The sequence below is a fragment of the Dermacentor andersoni genome, chromosome 9 (assembly GCF_023375885.2).
Source record: "Dermacentor andersoni chromosome 9, qqDerAnde1_hic_scaffold, whole genome shotgun sequence".
Lineage (NCBI taxonomy): Eukaryota > Metazoa > Arthropoda > Arachnida > Ixodida > Ixodidae > Dermacentor > Dermacentor andersoni.
In genome coordinates, this window is record NC_092822.1 from 3,467,377 (window position 1) to 3,479,871 (window position 12,495).

Sequence of the window (12,495 nt, forward strand, 5' to 3'; positions counted from 1 at the left end):
CGCTCTATGGGACCTTGCACCCCGTAGCTCGCAGGACCTTTCAATAAAGTTACTCCATCCGCCCATCCATCCATCCATCCTTCCAGTGGCGGAGTGGTAGCGTCCCCGTCTCACACTTCGGGTACCCTGGTTCGATTCCCATCAGCCAATCTTGCAAGACGTTTTTTTTATTTATGAAGGGCCTTCTGGGATTTATCGCTCACGGCCAACGCCGCTGACACCGGTTTTCTGAGACACGAGCTCCTTAACGCTGTCGCGTTAAAACAATCAATGCCGCGGAGACCAAAGGTATGACACGCGCTCAACCACGCGGCCACGCCTCACTTTTCTACCAAACACGCACAGTAAAACCACTAATAGCTATTTGTCTTGCCACTTCTAAGCTACTATTTAAAGACTACAAACCATGGAGTTTCATATCAGTATACCCAGAGGAAAATCTGGCGCTGCGATCGTTCAACCATCATGGGAATGATGGGAAGTACAGGCTTCGGATTGGCATTCTATTGACTGGCAAACTAGTCTACAAGTATTTTTTGGCACTTTTGGTTTCGCTCCAAGCGCAATTGCCATAACCTGCAGTGGGGCAGTGCAACGCAAAGCTCTCTGCCTTTGTTATGTTGCTCGAAGTGGCGATAGCGCGTTGGGCCAGCGACTGGGACGATGTTTGTGTTGCGGTGTGGCGTCGAAGCCCTGACGAAAAAGCGACGGCATCGTAAACGTTGAAAGAACATGTTTTGAGCGTTTGGACCTTGGGTTGTTAATTAAGTGTGTTAGGTTAACACTGTAGCGTTACGTGCTTTATGAAACTTCAGAATAGGAAGAAGAAGGCACTACTGATACAAGACAGTTGTACTTCTAGTGGCTTGACAATCAAATTTTATTGAGAGCTTCATTATGCATTGCTTGTTAATGGGCTCATTGAAACGCTTTAGGACTTTGAGAACACAAACTTACTTGTGGTAGGAAAGGTTGCTGCTCCCTGGCTGTAGTCTAGTGTCGCAAAATGGGTAAGTGCAAAGCCACGTCATAACGCTTCGGAAGCGGTACGTCAATATAACATATGATGACGAAATACTTGTAGGAGGCCAATAGCGTCCTAGCTAGCACTGCAGCAGATGTGTTTAAAAGTACTTGAAGACGTTCAGCAATCGTGACAGCCGACACAGCCTTTCGAAAGAGCGAGAGAGTTCGCAAGTGCCTGTCCTCTGCGAGAAAAGTCTCGCGTTGCAGCGAGCAGGCGTCGTAGCAGACGACACTTGTAGCATTCCGCTCAAGGGCGCAACGCTTTCTCACAATACAATATTTTTATTTCCAGAAATACTTCATGAGTATTCTTATATAAGTACATGCACGGTTGTTATTGCTGTTGCAAAAATAAATTAATAATTATTCTTTGGCGTTAAATCGGGAACAGAATCGCACAAGTATGCATACCCTCGTGTGTCCTAGTAGCAAACCATAGTAAACCATGCTTCCATCTCAATGTAATACAAAGTTTATGTAGCGTGTTGTACATTATATAACATACTGCAGAAATAAAATTATATTTTACGCCATAATATCTGAGTACAGCTTTTTTTACTGCGCTGCAAGCAAAGACCACTAGTCTAAAGATTGAAGTCAATCCGAAGCCTGTACTTCCCATCATTCCCATGTAGGTTGAGGCAACGTTAGGTTGAGGCAAGGAGGATATATAAATCTATCCTCCTTGGGTTGAGGCAACGCTCACTAGAACCCCCGTAGACACTAGCGCCACATTTCCCTCTAGGGTATTATTTAGAAACTCTATGCTACAAACCTACAAATCACGACCTAGTGCTCCAAACACTCAACGTCCCACTCGGCTCCTACAAGGAGGATATGGGCTCCTACTGGTTGAGCAGCGCCATCTGGTGTCCGCCCCACTAAGTTCCATGCGCTGCCGCTGCTTATTTTCGTACCACTGTGAAAGGTACACAGTTTTCCTTCTCTAAGATTGGTTCTTAATTGTTTGACAAGGCAATAAACGGTGCCAAGTGTTATACTAAACAAAGCCAAAATGCGATCGTTCTGCAAAATTTGAGCAAGAACATCGCAGCGATGAATGCAAAATCTTTTTTCGAACATGCGCAGCGACATATTCAGGACCCTGTATACAACAGCGCAACTATGGTGACTGGAGCAGCGTGGCAGCTCCAGATTTCCTTCTAGGTAATATCATATTGGAATATAGCGAGAAACTCTATGGGCGGAGATAGTGCTGGTAGTATTGGCATAGCGAAAGAAATTGTACTGACATGCTTAGCCTGTATCATTTCTATGGTGCCACGCGCTCGTGTCCTCGTGTGCATTAGTCCGTTTGTGGTAATCTGTGGTCTGTTATCGCACTTGATTTAAATTGTGGGAATGCATGACATATATTCGTAACCGTACGCATGCCATGACTAGTGTGGTCTTGAATGAATTTTATCGTTTCTAATCGTGCGCTGCTGCTGTTGTGCGGTAGGGTTGTCATCATTTGATCCTCTCTGACCTCCGGAAGCGATGACAGTGCGTTCCCGGCGCCACAATCCAGAGAGCAGGTTCTCGCTCTCCCCGATGTAAACTTGTATAAAAAGGACTTGGCAATTTAAGTACGCTCTCCTCACTATCACGTCGCACATGCTTTTGCCTGCATTGCATCGACTAAATTAGTTCCAGCAACGAACATTAATTGTATGCAAAAAGACGTATTATGCATGCCTCAATGCGTTTAGTTAAAATTAAATAGCACCATAAGAAATCTGTGCAATTTCTTTTTTAATTTGTTCTAACCAACAAAGGGCCACACGACATCCAGTAAAACGAGGCATTTGGGCAGTTATGCTTAATTATTTTGCAGAATCCGTATTCACACATAGCCACTTTTTATCATATGTCTGGCAAGCATTAAGGACTTCAAAGGCAAGCACAGGCTCTTAATACTGAAGAAAACACTTCATTGAAGGACCCGTTACCAAATGGAGTTTTGTTGTCGACGCACAGTATAGTACGATTTCCTTTATATTTTTTCAGTAAGTATGCAGCAAGACGCATGAGGCTGTTTCTCTAAACAAACCGATGAAGTGTTAAAGAAATTGTGTCTCTGAATAATGCAGGAAAAAAAATGATTAACCAATTTTAGTCATGTTGCAGCATTAGACATTTTTAAATTGAGTGTTGCCACTCACATTTCACATGTTCAGAAATTGCAGAGAACTCTTGTTGTTTTCATTGGCATCTGAGCGCATTTCTCGGGTGCCAATGTCTTGCAGTCAACTTGGCTGTGAAGGCCCATTTGGCTCGGTGTGGAGCAAGGACAGCCCAGCTGGTTCCACCTTCTGGTAGCAGATGAGCATTGTGAATTGACAGTCTGCCAAATCGGTCCAGTTGGTACGCCAGTAAGCAGATGCAGACGCTGTAATTGATGAGCACAATGGAAAGTTTGCAATGTGAAGTTTCAATTGCAGTCCTCAATTTCAATTTACATGCAAAGGTGAGAAGACAAATCATATTTATGGCATAATTCCTTATACATGACTTTTACTGATGTCATCCAAGGTGCCATGTTGGTGAACTGGCACAATGAGTAGCTGCATCCATTGGTGTCTTGTGCAGCTCCAAACACAGCTGGTAGGGCAGAAGCCTCTCCTGACGTTTTCTTCCTTCATGGAAGAAATTTATTTATGGCACTGAATATGATACACTGATATCATCTTAAGTGCCTTATTGAAGAACCATCACAGTGACAAGCTGTGTCCGTAATGTCACATCCAAGCTATTTATACTTTTGCCCATGGGCGTGTGTACTTCGGTGAAGAAACAGTGCCATCTTTAATAAGACAAAAAGACACGAGCACGACGGACTAGCAACCAGAATGTTTATTCTTAGTGAAAGGCCAATTGCATGAGAGCAGGACACATTTTCAAAACGCATTTAAGGTATGCCAACTCCTTGAGATAGAATGTGGAGGTTTAACTGATGCACAGTTCAACGTACTTGTGGGTAGCAAATGCTTCTGACTTCTCATGCTTTTTTTTTGTTCGGGGTATATCTTCAAGGTGATGCATTGGTCAATGCCTGGAATGCATTTACACGCACACACATGGCTAACAGCACTCGTGTCTATCATCTCATCCCATTCAAAAGCAGTTTCCTCGCCGAAGCATTGTGCATTGCTGCTGTGCAGCTGTGTTTAGGTTTTTAGGATATGATGGTCCGAACGAACAATAAATGTCAAACTAAAGAGGCATGTGGTGATTCGAAACCCTGACAAAACTAGAACTATACTAATCACACAGCGCCGTGTGTGCAGCATGTGGACGAAGCTGCCGAAGGCCTACATGACAGGACACCATGCTATTGTGGTAAGGGCTTTGACAACTTGAGAGTACAGCTGCAGCAGACATTCACTGCCCGACATATTGTGTCACTGTGAAGTATAATATGTTGTGGCGTTGACCTGAATAAGGGCGGAAGAAAATGATTTCCTTCTGCCCTTTGGGCTCAAGGAGCCTGGTCTCACAATAAAGTTTATTTCTCTCTTCTGCCCTTTATCTGCTCAGCAACACATAATGCACCAACTGGCCCAACAGTCGATGATTCTAAGTATAAAATTGTTTTTGCAAGCACTAAAATTATTAGCAAGACAAAATTGTGTTTTGCCTTGTTTTTGGTTGTTAAAGAGCTGCGTGTGAGGTTACTGCTCTATGCCCATGCAGGATCCCTTTTCACAGCGGTCCTTTACAAAAAATTCTGGCAGAATGCATATCAAGATGAAGGCTTACACTATTGCGAGTAGCATTGAAGCAATGTAGCTACACGCTGCATTGCCACTGCTGGGCAATGAATTGTGTACTAGGCGCATGGCGCTCCTCTCTTGCGCTTCCCTCGGGACATGTCCATGCGTGGTGCATGTGTGAATATATATTTAGACAGGACTACCCAGTTGCCGAAGTTGCGTGGGTTATGAAAAACCGTTGGAAATGGACATAGACAGCTAGATAGATGCCGGAAAGTGTGTCAAGTATAAGATTGCCAATTGCAGTAAAAAAAAAAATGTGTTCACACTGTGTTAATGCCTTTCTGATAGATGTCACTTAGTCCAAAGGCCTTTGGAGTGTCCATGTGTCAGGGGTGTAACAGTCAAAGTTGGTGTGATGGGTACAAGTGATTTGCAAAGTAAACATTATATTTCAATACAGCCTAGTGCAAGGGCTTGTAATACCTTTTTTCTAATAATGAATATATATATATATGTAGCTATTTAACGTACATACTTACTCTATCCAATTTGTCACTGCATGACAATGTTTGTTCCTCATATTTGAAACGTTCAAAAAGCGCAGTGCAAAGGACAGGCCAAAAGCAGAGACGACATACACTGTGCTGTCCTGTCCTGTTTGTCCTATTCATGACTAGTACATCATGGTCGCATATTGTGGTTTTGTGTGTTTTATGAAGGACTTTTTGATGCCCAAGCACTTTTCCTGCGCGTTTTTATGAATTCATTGAATCTCAATTGGGAAATCAAGCAGGGATAATGCAACATAACTAGACGCTACCATAAAAGAAATAACATACTCAGAAAGAGACAGCAAATTGGCAATGAAAAACATCAACATTGGTGATCCTTCATGCGAACCCCACAGGGGCGTCTGCGTCAGCAGGCGTTTGGTGTGTTGCAACACCACGTACCCGAGCACACGAGGGTTGGCCCCTCCCGCGTGTAGCCGTGCGCGGCTTAGCCGTGTCCGGGGAAAAGAGGGCCCTGGGGGTTGAGCCGATGCCGGGTGTTCGGACCTTTAAGGCCCGCCGGCGGAGGCAGCACACCTCTTTGGCCTCTGCTTCACGTAGATGGCACCCCCGGACTGACCCACCCGGGGGAAATCGGCAGTCGTCCTTTCCTGTCTCTCTTCCATTTACTTCCTTCCTCCACGGCGGCAAGGGTTAACCTTGTGTAGCTATCCTACCTTGGGTACACCATATTTGGTTATAGTGACGGCGTACGGCTGGCGTCGTGCAGGCTTGATCACAAGCTCTGCCGCGTCCCCTCATTGGGCTCCGTGGTGGGTGGTCGGCGCTGTTGCCGAGCACACACACTTTCCTATGGCAGCTCAAATCTCTGTTGTCCATGATCGGCATCTGAAAAGATGCCGCACCGAAGTACCATTTCAATTCTCCTTTTGAAGCAACGCTCCATCTTTCCCCAAATACTATGTAGTCCACAGTGAAAGCAACACGCCTGTTAGAACGCTCTCCCCATTCCTTGTAGCCAAATGCCTAAAAGATAAAATCAGACCGACATACAAAGCCTCTAAAATGCCTAGCGGGGACCTCCTCCTAGAACTGAGTAATAAAGATCAAGCAGATAAGCTGTCTGAACTTACCAGTATTGGCGAGGCGACAGTGACTGTTTCAGCCCACAGAACATTCAATACAAGCAGGGGAGTAATATCTGAAGAAGACTTTATTGGTTTAAGCGACGAGGAACTGCTGGAAGGTTTCCAGGAACAAAATGTTACCAAAGTACAGAGAATAGTAATCCGCAGAAACTATCAAGAAATCCCCACCAAACACGTTATACTCACCTTCGGAACAAGCGTAATGCCTACCTCGCTCAATGCTGGTTATGTTAAAGTCAATGTGAGACCATATATACCAAACCCCAGACGATGTTTCAAGTGCCAAAGGTTTGGACACGCTTCACATGCATGCCGAGGACAAACAACTTGTGCTAAATGCAGCTCCAATGAACCCCAATCTGAGAATTGCACCTCTTCCCCACATTGTGTTAACTGCAAGGAAGATCACTCAGCTTATTCGCGGTCCTGCCCTTGCTGGAAAAAAGAAAAAGTAGTCATTGCTCTAACTGTAAAAGAAAAAATTTCGTTCTTTGAAGCCCGGCAGCTATCATATCTTCTGCGAAGAAGTTATGCCGATGTGACGCAGGCGGGGGCAGCGTCACAGAGGCCTCCGGAGTCCTCCGAGCCCACGCGCAGTGGTGCCGCAGTGACTCCTCCCGCCCCTGTGGTGGAAGCAGTCAGTACTGCTCCACCCTCTTCGATGGCCCTGCAGACACCAGTCCCGCAGGGCCCTAAAATCAAACGAACCCCAAGGCCCGAGGCACATGTCTCGGCGCCTAACTCTCGGTCCTCCAGCGCCTCAGAGAGAGCGATGGAGGTCGACACAAAAACCCCGGTGTCATTGACACCGAAGGACAAGCGCTCTCTCGAGCGCGGTAAGAGGGACAAAATCCCAGTAACCACTCAAAATAAGAAAGCGATAACCTAAAGGTTATCGCTCATTTGTATTAGTCTTTTTATCCATGTCACCTATAATCCCACCTCTTAGTTTTCCGTAGTGCCATTTCTGACCTTTCAATTTCAAGATGGCTTTTATTATCCATTGGAATTGTAGAGGGCTTTTACACAATTTAGGTGACATCAAAGACTTGTTAAGTAACTTCGCGCCTCTGGCCTTGTGCTTACAAGAAACAAACTTAGGCGAAAAGCACAAAAACATTTTAAAAGGCTTCACTGTTGTACGGTGCGATCGTACTCAGGCGAACCGGCTTTCGGGTGGTGTAGCTATAGTTCTACGGAGCGGCATTGCAGCTAGAGAAGTTGCCATTAATACTCACTTAGAAGCCGTTGCTGTCACGGTTTTAGCACATAAAACCATTACCATTTGTTCAATGTACATTCCACCACATTCACATTTTACTGTAAGACATCTGGAGTTAATTTTAAACCAGCTACCTAAACCTTTTTTAATAGCAGGTGATTTTAACGCTCATAACATATTATGGGGTAGCAAAACAACTGACACCAGGGGACAAACACTTGAAGATTTTATCCTGACTAACGAAATATGCCTTTTAATCACTGGTGCGGCAACCTACTGCTCCCCAAGCACAGGAGCCATGAGCTGTCTTGATCTGGGGCTGTGCACTGCATCTGTGTTGATCGATTTTAAATGGAGTGTTATTAACAATCCTTATGGTAGTGATCATATGCCCGGCATTATTAAAAAAACATCTCCTTTCCCTACAGTACCATTAAGATCACCCCGTTGGAAACTCCATCTAGCATACTGGCCTCTCTTCAGTGAGAAGGCGAGTCTGGATGACATATCAGATGATCAAACTATAGACGAAATGAATGAAAAGATTATTGCCTCCATACTTGCTGCAGCAGAACAGACGATCCCGCAATCCTCCGGCTTCTTAAGGAAAAAACTAAAACCCTGGTGGACAAATGAATGTACACAAACTAAAAAAGCACAAAACAAAGCGTGGGGTATCTTTCGGCGATACCCGACACAAGATAACCTCCTGTATTTCAAAAAAAGCAAAGGCGAAAGCCAGGTACACGCGTAGGCAAGCTGAAAGACAGTCTTGGCAAACGTATGTATCCTCCATCAATAGCTCAATAACATCCAAAAGAATGTGGGATCAGCTTCGTAAATTTAGAAGCGAGTACGCTCCTTATACGATCCCCATACTCTCACCTCCAGGTACACAGACGAATTTAAAAGAACAAGCAGACATATTAGGGCAGCATTTCCATAACATATCAAGCTCAACAAACTATTCCACTGAATTTCAAAAATATAAACAATCAGTAGAAAAACAAAAGCTTCCGACAACAGGAAGTTCCGAGAGATCATATAATGCCCCTTTAACACTTCCGGAAATGAACAGAGTACTTACTACTGGCAAAAAAACAGCGCCAGGTCCGGACAGAATACATTACACAGTGCTCGCACACCTATCCCCAAAAGCAATTAAGACATTGCTCCGTTTTTTAACATAATCTGGGAAACAGGAAAAATGCCGATTGAGTGGAAAAAAGCCATTATAATCCCTTTCTTGAAAGCTGGAAAGCATCCTACAACAGCTACCAGCTACCGGCCTATAGCACTAACAAGCTGTCTTGCCAAGTCCTATGAATCCATTACAAACATCAGATTGGCATACGGCCTCGAAACTGAGAACCTGCTCGACAATCATCAGTGTGGGTACAAGAAAGGCTGCTCTACAACAGATCAGTTAGTTCGGCTAGAACACGAGATACGTGCGGCCTTTCTACACAAGCAATACTGTCTCACTGTTTTCTTTGATCTAGAAAAGGCGTATGACACAACATGGAGGTATGGTATTTTAAGGGATTTAGCGGATTTAGGGATCCGCGGTAGAATGCTTAAATGTCTTGCTGATTTCATGTCCGATCGAACATTCCAAGTGCGTTTAGGAACGGTGCTGTCCCGCGTACTTATTCAGGAAAACGGAGTACCTCAGGGATGTGTATTGAGCACAACATTGTTTGTAGTGAAAATGAACTCGCTCAATAATGTAATTCCATCCTCCATAATGCATTTCTTATATGTGGATGATCTACAAATTGCGTGTCGTGCATCGAACATGGCAGCCTGCGAACGACAAATTCAAATTACATTAAACAAACTAATGCAATGGGCATCTGAAAACGGCTTTCGCTTCTCAAGTGAAAAAACTATTAGTGTTGTCTTTACACAAAAAAGGGGCCTACAACCAGATCTCATCCTTAAACTACAGGATGCCACGCTACCCGTGAAACAAGAACACAAGTTTCTGGGTGTTCGGTTTGATAAAAAGTTGAACTTTCTCGCGCACATCAATAGTATTAAAATCAAAGCGAACAATGCACTTAACATTCTAAAAATCCTCTCCCAGAAACGGTGGGGCTCTGACCGTAAATGCCTGCTACACATCTACCGCACTTTGGTGCGTAGCATATTAGACTACGGTAGCATTACATGTGGTTCAGCCAGACTATCTTACGTCCAACGACTTGATCCAGTCCATAACCTAGGACTACGACTGGCATGCGGTGCTTACAGAACATCGCCTGTCCAGAGCTTACATGTTGAATGTAATGAGCCTCCTTTACAGCATCGCAGAGCGCTACTAACTTTTTCCTACATACTCAGAATCCGATCCTCACCACAACACATATGCTACAACATCGTCACACAGTGCAGCTCACGCTTACATTATACAAATAAACCAAACATAATTAGGCCGCTTATCCTGCGGTACGAGGAATACTATCGGGATTATGACATCCCTCGCGAAGTCCTCCAGGTTGCCAGAAAGCCAGAACGTTTGCCCCCGTGGTGTGATTTCACGCCGTTAGCTGACTGGACACCAACACATTTAAAGAAAAGAGACACACCACATGAACACATCATACAAGAATTCCGCGCTCTTCAAAACAAGTATAAAGATTACATGAAATTTTATACAGATGGCTCTAAAACGGAAAAACACGTGGGTGTGGGGGCCACAACAGAAAATTGGGAAACAAGTATTCGACTACCTCAGCATGCCTCTGTCTACACAGCCGAAGTGTATGCAATATGGACGGTAGTTCAAAAGATCATTGCTGACAAACTTGAAAGCACTGTAATATACACAGATTCATTAAGCGTACTGAAGGCTCTTCACATGAAATCCCAAAGTGAACCCTTGTTAGGCAATATTTTGAACGCATTATCGTCAAACAAATATGGCAGATCAATTAAGTTTTGCTGGGTACCAAGCCATGTTGGAATATTGGGTAACGAAGCAGCGGATAGATGCGCATCAATGGCAGCGCACAAAAACATTCAAAATACAAGACTTCCATATAAAGACAGTGTCAATGTGATTCGGAAGGCCCTGACGTCAAAATGGCAACACGATTGGGACAATTGTTTAAGCAACAAGCTTCATCTAATTAAACCTGTAATTGGCGAGTGGAAATCATGCAGTCACCAGCAACGATTTTACGAGGTGATCTTGTGTCGACTTCGAATTGGACACACACATCTGACGCACAATTTCCTTCTCCGAAAAGAAAACCCGGCAACTTGCAAAAAATGTAATGAAGCTCTTAGAGTCATGCACATCTTAATAACATGTCCACACATTGATACACTGAGACGGAGGTTTTTACACAGCCTGTATAATTTGCACATTCCATTACACCCTGCCCTATTACTAGCAGATGACCCCCTAGTGCCATTTCCTAACCTCTTCGACTTTTTAGAAAAAACTGGTTATTTACACCAACTATAATGTAATGCAGGTTTACCTGCCCTAACGTTCCGTTTTATTTTGTCTTGTGACTGGAGCAGCATGGCCTTAGTTGCCTTTGTGCCACTAAACCCAAACTAACTAACTAACCTTCATGCGAATAAATATAGTCAGTGAAAAATGCTAGTGACTTATCGTATGAATAAAGTACCCATTGAAAAAAACTGAAAACAAACATTGAAAACAAAGTTGATAAAGGTATGTAGAAAATTCAAAAATGGGGGATAAAGGCTTTAATTTTAGCTAAATACTATTGTGAACGCAAATACAAAATAAATGTGCATACATGCGTCTTTATAGTTTGGTCATGTCATTTCACTAAGTATACGCGCCGTGCACGCCGACGGACGCGCCACTGGTGGCGGCCTTGTGCAGAACACGTGGGAGAGGAGCCTGGCGCGCGCCGTAGTTTGTTGTGTCGTTGATCGTGCTTCTCTGCCTTATTCACGTTTTCAGAGCAAGATAGGCAACACCATTCACACGTGTAGGGTGGCCCAAGCTTCAGGGAATATTGAAGAAGAATTGTTGCAGGGTGGAGGGCTCAAATACCGGTGAAAACGTGCCGGCGATACGGTTCTAATCATTCCCGGCAAAGCCTCATCAGCGGGAGCAACGGTAGCAAAAATGGATCGTCGCTTCGAAGGGAAATTTCTTGTTCTCATCCTTTCCTTTGTCTCGTCGGTGTTTTTTTCCACTCGATCATAGTTAGACGCGTGAGCAACGGAGTTCATCTGCAGTGCAGCATGAGGTTTAAAGGCATTTCGCTAAAGTTCGGAATGCTGTTTTCCGCTTCTTTACTGCGTTACGCTAGCTAGGCAGCACGACTGCACGAGCGCATTGCGTTGTATGTTAAAGCTACTGAAGTTTGCAAGAACTGAAATTGTTGGTTTCATGTGGCGCGGTAAATCCTCGCACCAGCTGTCGCGCACTTCATGTTTTTACATATATTTTGTGCGTGGCTTCGCACATGTTTAACTGTTGCTAGTTGTTCCATGCATAACTCTTGTCGATTCTTTTGAGCTGCGAAGTTTTCACCCTGCCTTGTTTGTAAAGGGTATAAATCATGCTGTGTCCTAGATATTATTTGCGTTTTTGGAAATGTGTTTAGAAAATAGGTAGTTCAGGGCGAGAATTGCTAATCGCTGCTACATATGGTATTTTTGTTCCATTTCTCGCTGAAAAGTGCGCGTCCTGTTTGGGAAGTCATAACACCTCGATGCTGCCTGAGCAAACAACACGCCGAGTGATTTGTTTGTTTCAAAACGTAGTCCCTTCTTGCATGTAAGTTTTGCACTCAACTGAATTCTTTCTTATACATACGCTGCAGACGACTAAACCGGGCCTTGCTGCCAGCGCTCATCTACTTTGACTGGCG

The 12,495-nt window shown here is 44.2% G+C and overlaps 1 long non-coding RNA gene across 2 annotated transcripts in view; it reads left to right on the forward strand.

Annotated features, from left to right (window-relative positions):
• The first annotated feature begins 1,960 nt into the window (after positions 1–1,960).
• The window catches only part of LOC129383736 (uncharacterized), a 43,538-nt gene continuing 33,003 nt past the window's right edge, over positions 1,961–12,495 (forward strand). For both annotated transcript variants that reach the window (XR_011890241.1, XR_011890240.1), the window contains exon 1: positions 1,961–2,193. This is a non-coding gene — a long non-coding RNA (uncharacterized lncRNA). The remainder of the gene's footprint in view (positions 2,194–12,495) is intronic.